Source organism: Oryctolagus cuniculus, chromosome 16, assembly GCF_964237555.1.
Source record: "Oryctolagus cuniculus chromosome 16, mOryCun1.1, whole genome shotgun sequence".
NCBI classification, from domain to species: domain Eukaryota; kingdom Metazoa; phylum Chordata; class Mammalia; order Lagomorpha; family Leporidae; genus Oryctolagus; species Oryctolagus cuniculus.
In genome coordinates this window covers 63,530,618-63,539,360 of record NC_091447.1, presented here as the reverse complement: position 1 = coordinate 63,539,360, position 8,743 = coordinate 63,530,618, and the positions used below count along the sequence as shown (strand labels likewise).

Genomic DNA, 8,743 nt, shown 5'->3' with positions numbered 1-8,743 from the left:
TTTCATATGCTTTAGGGATTCTTGAGTTGCTAATTTCCAACTTCATTCCTTTATGGTCTGAGAAGCTGCATGGTATGATTCTAATTCTTTTGAATTTGCTGAGACTTGCTTTATGGCCTAGTTTGTGGTCAATCCTGGAGAAGGTTCCATGTACTGCTGAGAAGAATGTAAAATCTTTAGCTGTAGGATTGAAAGTTCTGTATATATCAGTTTTTGTGGTAAAGTTTATGTTGTCCGATATTAAGATGGCTACGCCCACTCTTTTTTCATTTCTGTTGGCATGGTATATCTTTTTCCAGCCTTTCACTTTCAGTCTGTATGCATCTTTGTTGGAAAGATGTGTTTCTTGTAAGCAGCAAATAGATGGGTTTTGTTCCTTTACCCAATCAGCCAATCGGTGTCTTCTAACTGGAGAGTTGAGGCCATTAACGTTCAATGTGACTATTGATAAGTAGTAGCTTTGCCCTGCCATTTGCCAAAGATATTTTCTAATATGTGCTTTGAGCTTCCTGTGATCTTTATTATTAAAAGTGTCTAACATGTACATGAACATCAGTGAAATGCTAAGTGGAAAGGAAGGCTTACTTAAAGATGACAGTACAAGAGTTCCTTATTTGGGACCAGATCCATACATACACTGTAGGGATCAATTTTCAGCCTGTAAAATAGAAATTGTAGCATTTAAGCTATGTGAGCCATGACTTTCTAGGAAATGTAGTCATGTTGTTATCTCTTTCCAAGTAGTCAGCTCAAGCAAGTGGAACCAAGAAATAATACAGGAATTTCAAAATTCCTTCTGGGATTCTCAGAAGACCCCGCAGGGCAGCCCCTTATATTTGTTCTCTTCCTCTCTATGTACCTGGTCATTGTGGCTGGGAACTTGCTCATTGTCATGGCCATACTCTCAGACCCCCACCTCCACATGCCCATGTACTTCTTCCTCTCCAACCTGTCCTTGGTGGACATCTGCTTCACCTCCACCACCATCCCCAAGATGCTGGTGAACATCCAGATACAGAGCAAAACTATTGCCTATGATGGATGCTTTACCAAAACATTTTTCTACTTTCTTTTTATATGAATGAACACCTTCCTTCCAGTTGTGTTGGCCTATGACTGCCATAATACATGGTCATCATGAACCCCCAGCTCCATTTGCATCTTGTTCTCATGTGCTGGATCATTAGTGTCCTGCATGCCTTGTTACACAGCTTAATGGTGCTGAAATTGTCCTGTGCAGACCTGGAAGTGCCCCACTGTTTCTCTGAACTGAAGCACGTGGTCCATAGTGCCTGCTTTGAAGCATTTCTTAATGATTTGTTTCTATATTTTGTATCTGTGCTGCTGGGTGGAGGACTGGGATTCTTCTTCTCTAAGATCGTGTCCTTCATCTGTGCAATGTCATCCACTCAGGGGAAGCATAAAGCATTTTCCACCTGTGCCTCTCACCTCTCCATCATCTTATTTTATTTCACAGGACTACTTGTGCATCTTAGCTCTGCTGTTATCCAAAACCCACACTCAACTGCAGCAGCCTCAATGGTGTATACCATGGTCACCTCCATGTTGAGCCCCTTCATCTACAGTATGAGAAATGAATACATAAAGAGGGCTCTAGGGGCTGGTGCCATGGTGCAGTAGATTAATCCTCTTCCTGTGGCACCAACATCCCATATGGGCACTGGTTCTAATCCCAGCTGCTTCTCTTCCAATCCAGCTCTCTTATGTGGCCTGGGAAAGGAGTAGAAGATGGTCCAAGGACCTGCACCTGTATGGCTCCTGGATTCAGATCAGCACAGCTCTGGCCATTTTGGCCATTTGGGGAGTGAACCAACTGAAGGAAAACCTTTCTCTCTGTCTCTCCTTCTCACTGTCTATAACTCTACCTCTCAAATAATAAATAAGATCTTTTAAAAAGAGGGATCTGAAAAGTCCTTTTGATGGGAAACAATAAAATGGCCAGGTATCTTGGGCCAAAGAAGTGCCAAGGATTGCAAGGATGAAACCTCACAGTCCAAATTCTTAATCTTGGATCTGACTGTAAAATCAGATTTTTTTCCGATGTTTATTTACTAGTGTTTCCATTTTGTGGATTGAATCTCTCAATACAGTTTTGGCAACTCACTTACTAAGCATTCTGTTGTCTAGTTTCCACAGCTTTTCCCTTTGATGTTTTCCTACTTTCCCAAAGTGAATCCTAACATGAAATCAGAAATTTTTGGAAATTCCCATTTGTCTCGTGGGACAGTAAGGATATCTTAGGAATAATTTTTCCTATCTGAGAAGTATGTGAGAAGCCATTGTTCTCCAAAATCCATAGCATGAGGCACAATGTTTGTAAAGGAGGTGTATGCTGAATCTGTTGGGGGCAGATTTCTTAGAAACATGGATTATTTTATTTAAAATAATACAAACTCTATGAGTTAGATCAGGGAAAGTATATGATGTCTACCTTTTGAGGGCTGACTTATTTCACTGAATATAATGATTTCCAGTTTATCAATTTTGTTATTTTGTTGCAAAAGATAGGATTTCACCTTTTTTACAGCTGAGTAGTACTCCGTAATTTATATACACTATAATTTCTTTATCCAGTCAACAGGTGATGGATATCTGGGTTGATTCCATACCTTAGTTATTGTGAATTGAAAGTAGATCTTTGGGGGGCCCAGCGTCATGGATCACTTGGCTAATCCTCTGCCTGTGGCACCAGTATCCTATATGGGCACCGGGTTCTAGTGCTGGTTGCTCCTCTTCCAGTCCAGCTCTCTGCTGTGGCCCAGGGGGGCAGTGGAGGATGGCCCAGGTGCTTGGGCCCTGCACCCACATGGGAGACCAAAAAGAGGCACCTGGATCCTGGCTTTGGATCGGCACAACACACCAGCTGTGGCGGTCATTTGGGGGGTGAACCAGTGGAAGAAGGACCTTTCTCTCTGTCTCTCTCTCTCTCTCACTGTCTATAACTCTACCTGTCAAATAAATAAATAAATAATCTTTAAAAAAGATATATGAGTTGAAAATATTTTTAAAAAAAGAAAGTAGATCTTTGTAAAAATTAAGAGTGGGCAGAATCAGCCCTAAAGGCACTCGGATCTGGCTGAAAAGCCCATGAGAGTATTTCAGGCATGGAAAGCCAAGACACTCTGGCAAAAAGATCTCTGTGAGTGAGATCCCAGTGGAAAGAACAGGTCTTCAAAGAGGGAGGTGCCTTTCTCTGAAGGGAGGAGAGAACCTCCACTTTGACTATGACCGTGTCTAAACAAGATAAGAGTCGGAGAACTCAAGGGGCTTCCATAGCCTTGGAAACTCATGACTGGTGCATAGGGAGATTACTGATGCCATAAACAGGAGTGTCAATTTGTAAAGTCAACAACAGGAGTCACTGTGCACTTACTCCTCATGTAGGATCTCTGTCCTTAATGTGCTGTACACTGAGGCTTAATGCTATAACGAGTACTCAAACAATATATTTCACTTTGTGTTTCTATGGGGGTGCAAACGATTGAAATCTTTACTTAATGTACACTAAACTGATCTTCTGTAAAAAAAAAAAAAGAAATTATCAACTCCCAACTTGACTCTCACTGGGATTAAACATGACAATAGGTCTGATCTGATTTCATCATCATTTAAAAAAAATCATCTATTATTTTTCACTTTATGTTTCTGTGTGGGAGCAAACTGTTGAAATCCTTACTTAATGTATACTAAGCTGATCCTCTGTATATTAAGATAATCGAAAATGAATCTTGATGTGAATGGAAGGGGAGAGGGAGTGGGAAAGGGGAGGGTTTTGGGTGGGAGGGACGGTATGGGGGGGGAAGCCATTGTAACCCATGAGTCGTACTTTGGAAATTTATATTCATTAAATAAAAGATAAAAAAAAATTAAGAGTGGGAATGAGAGAGGGAGGAGGAAGAAGGGTTGAAGCATGGATGGGAGACTGGGTAAGGTGGGAAGTATCGTTATGTTCCTAAATCAGTATATATGAAATATTTGAAACTTTTATAACTTAAATAAAATTTAAAAAGATAGTAGTAGTAATACAAACTCACAAACATACAGTTGGGTTAAATAAGGCATCCAGAAAAGATACACATTATATGATTTAGTTATATGAAGCTTGGCAAAAAAGTAATCCACACCATTAGAATTCTAAACACTGATTTCCATGGAAACAGGAAAAGTAGAGAAATTGGGCACAAAAGAAGCTTTGGCATCACTGTATGTGTTCTATTTTTTTTTTTTTGGTCTGAGTTCTGATGACATGAAGAATATGCCTTTTGTGAAATAATGTGGAGCATTTGAAATGGTGCTTTCCCAAGCAGACTCATAGAATGACAAATGCCTAAACAGCACTCTGAACTCAGAATCATCCCTTAAGGCATTCAAATCTTATTAAAAAGTAAGTGCACATTGACTCCATTGTTGAATTAACAATTGACACTCTTATCTATGACGTCAGTAATCACCTGAGGCTCTTGTCAAAGGCTGCCAAGGCTATGGAAGCCTCTTGAGTTCACAAACTCCAACCTCATTTAGACAAGGCCATAATCAAAGTGGAAGTTCTCTCCTCCCTTCAGAGAAAGACACCTCCTTTTTTGACGGTGCATTCTTTCTGCTGGGATCTCACAGAGATCTTTCATTTAGGTCATATTTTTGCCACAGTGTCTTGGCTTTCTATGCCTAAGAAACTCTCATGGGATTTTCAGCTGGATCCAAATGCCTTAAGGGCTGATTCTGAGGCCAGAGTGCTGTTTAGGGCATCTGCCATTCTATGGGGCTGCTGTGTATCCTGCTTCCCATGGATCGTTCTCTCCTTTTTAATTCTATCAGTTATTATTAGCAGACACTGATCTTGTTTATGTGATCCCTTTGACACTTAAACCTATCATTATGATCAATTATGAACTTAAATTGATCACTTCAGCTAGTAATATGGCATTGGTACATGCCAACTTAATGGGATTTGGAGTCCCATGGTATGTTTCCCACTGTACCTAAATTAGGGGTAAGTCCAAGTGAACATGCGCTGAACTGTACATCTCCTCTCTCTCTTATTCCCATTCTTATTTTTAACAGGGATCAATTTTCAGTTAAATTTAAACACCCAAGAATAATTGTGTGTTAATTAAAGAGTTCAACCAATGGTATTAAGTAGAAAAAGAAAATACTGAAAAGAATAAAATAGTAAGCTATTCCTCGCCAGTCAGGACAAGGGCTGATCAAGTCATTGTTTCTCATAATGTCATTTTAACCTCTGCAATTTCCTTTTAGGTGCTCAGTTAGTTGTCACCAATCAGGGAGAACATTTGATATTTGTCCCTTAAGGACTGGCTTATTTCACTCAGCATGATATTTTCCAGACTCCTCCATTTTGTTTCAAATGACCGAATTTCATTTTTTTTACCACTGTATAGTATTCTGTAGAGTACATATCCTATAATTTCTCTATCCAGTCTTCTGTTGATGGACATTTAGGTTGATTCCATGTCTTAGCTATTGTGAACTGAGCTGCAATAAACATTGAGGGGCAGACAGCTCTTTTATTTTGCCAATTTCCTTTGGGTAAATTCCGAGGAGTGGATGGCTGGTTCATGTGGTAAGGCTATATTCACATTTCTGAGGACTCTCCAAACTTCTGCAGTACATTTAAAAGTTAACTTTCAACAGTTAGAGTAAGTTCTAGTGGGTTGGTTGTAGGTCACAGTAATATACGATATTATATTTTGAACTTTTTTTTTCAGAACTGGAAGTGAGGATCTCAAGGTCTCCAAGCATAAGGAAACAGTAAGGAGTTGGAAATGCTAACTATCCTGATTTGATCTGTGCAGCTATATGTATGGATTGAAATACTATGCTATAAAAGAAATCATTAGAAGTGAAATTGACACTTTGAGAAGCAATGACTTGAGCAGCCCTGGTCTTGATTGCTGAGGAACAGTTTTTATTTTCTTAATGGAGAATGGGACTGGAAATGGGAGAGAGAGGAGCAAGTGGGGTAGGAGTGGCTGTAGGAGGGCATGTATTATAGGAAGAATCGCTATATTCCTAAAGTGGTACTTATTAAATTTGTACTCATTAAATAAATAGATTTTGGGGAGGAAATAAAGACTATGCTATACCCATACAATATATGATTGTTACACTAAACTGTGTTAGAGGATATTTTGTATTCTTGCATAATTTCTTGAGCTCAATAAATATTAAGCTATAGTTACTAACATGAGAGTGTCAATAAAGAAAATCTACATAAACAAGAGCTTTTTGGTGTCCCCAAGGTTTTCTTTGAAAACTGTTGCAGTGGAGTAATCACTGCATAAATCCAAGTCTAGCTCCAAAAATAGGTGGTGATGAATGGTTATACATGGAAATCTGAGACACAGCTGAAACAAGAAAGAAGACATCACAACCAGTCCTACAGATATCAAAGCAGCAATGCACCCTTCTGGACATGATGACAACATATCCAATGGGTTAGATGAAAAGGGCAGAGTTCTTAAACTGCATAACCTACCCAGATGGATACATAAGAAACAAAAAATAAGAATAAAAACATAAAAAATTTTAAGAAAGTTGATGTTAAAAGAATGGTGAGGAGAATATCCTAGCAGATATAAAGGCTACAGATCAGACAATGTGGCCCCAAAGGTTAAGCTGTCATTTGGCACACCTGTATCCCATATTGGCGCCCCAGTTCAAACCTAGCTACTCCATTCCTGACCCAGCTTTCTGCTCATGAACTTAGCGGATGATGACCTAATGACTTGGCTCTCTGCCACCCATGTGGGAAACCCAGATGGATTTCCAGGCTTCTGACTTAAGTATGGCCCAACACAGATGTTGCAGTAACTTGGGGAGTGAACCAGCAGATGGAAGATTCATTTTCTCTCTGCTTCTCTCTCTCTTCCATTTTCAAGCAAATAGCAATAAATAAAAACAACAAAATAGCACCATTTAAAAATACATTAAAGAATAAAAGGAACAGGACCATTTAACAACAACAAAAATGGCTGTCCAGATATAAAAAGACATGAGGGCAAGTTGCACATGTGTAAATTTCTGAAAGGAGAAGTACATATGAAAACATGAGGGTACCTCAAACAGGGTGCAGACAAAAATGGAACTAAAAGATAAGTGTACTACACTGCAAAAAAATTTGAAATCCATGCATAGTTGTGGGTTTTTTTGTATTAACACATTTCAGTGAAAACCCCTAGGATTGAAGATGCCTAGGATTCTACCTGTCTTTCTTGAAAAAGGCAAAACTGTGGATGCAGAAAACAGATTAGTGGTTTCCAGGAGTTAATGGGCAAGAAGAGTTGACAGAGCAGCCCAGGGTCTGTTAGGGGGTGTAAGTCTTCTGTAGGATACTGCATTGGTGGGCATGTGTCTCTATGTATTTATCTAAGCCCACAGAATGCATGTGCCCCAATCATAGTGGCCTTTGATCATAGCAATGCATCAAGACAGGCTCAACTGTAGAAACACAACACTCAAGTGAGCATGTGGGAACTGGGAGAAGCTAGCCATGCATGGGAGCAAGGACTGTTTGTCAACATTCCTCCCAGTGCTGCTGTGGACCTAACACTGCTCTAAAAACTAAAGGGTTAGAAACCAAAACAAAGGTTTCTTTGTAAGAACATTCCACCTTTAACCCCAGCCCCTTATCCTACACTCTGGGGAGCTGGTTGTCCATGAAGACTCGCTGAGCCCATACTCCTCCTGTCAAATCAGAGCTTGCATTTGAACAAGATCCCCCAGAGATACAGACTTTACTGAAGTTGGGGAAATCAACATAGAATAAAGTTTGTCCCCTCTCCACTGCTGGCATTTGTGCTGGATAAACTCTTTGGGGGTGGTGAAACCAAGCACCTTGTTCAAAGCCTTGAGGACAGATGCTACACATCATCAGGTTCCAGTCTCCCAGCCTCCTGCCCACATCTTAACATGCCCTTCCCAAGCCATTGGATGGCGAATCAACCACTTGCTAAACTTAACGCATAGAACTGGGGAGTGGTACAACCAGCCCTACAAGGTTCCAATCACCACACTCAAGAAGTCATATTGTTTCTCCAATAAATAATAGTTTACTAGTTGGCATTGTCCGGGGAGTTTCTTTTTCTGGAAATTCCATGTCCAGAGAAGAAAGGAATTAACACTGTATGGTAGCCCCCAAACTAACTGAATCCTTCTGGCCATTGTGAAAATTCCCTAAAGAACACCATATCACTGACCAACCAAAGGTACCATATCCCACAGACTAATCAGCAACTTAGACAAACCAAATGCTCCAACTTCACCTAAACTTCAGGGAGCCCTGGAGCTAAGCAATAGCTGTGTAGCTCCTTGCTCTGCAAATGACAACAAATTCCTCCTTTCTTCTATCACTCTAAAGTCAGTGACTGTCTTTATGCATATTTGCAAGGAGACTCTTTTTTTAAGATTATATATATTTATTTGAGAAGCAGAGTTACAGACAGAAAGAAAGAGAAAGACAGAGAGAGAGGTCTTCCACCTGCTTGTGCACTCCCCAAATGGCCACAACAACCAGAGCTGGGCTGATCTGAAGCCGGGAGCCTGGAACTTCTTCTGGGTCTTCCACGTGGGTTCAGGGGCCCAAGCATTTAGATCATCTTCTATTGCTTTTCTCAGGCATATTAGCAGGGAGCTGCATGGGAAATGGTGCAGCTGGGACTTGAACTGGTGCCCATATTGGATGCTGGCATCATAGAGGGAGACT

At 40.3% G+C, this 8,743-nt stretch overlaps 1 pseudogene; it reads left to right on the top strand.

Annotated features, from left to right (window-relative positions):
• The first annotated feature begins 892 nt into the window (after positions 1-892).
• LOC138845752 (olfactory receptor 7A10-like) lies at positions 893-1,641 on the top strand (annotated as a pseudogene).
• Positions 1,642-8,743: the final 7,102 nt, after the last annotated feature.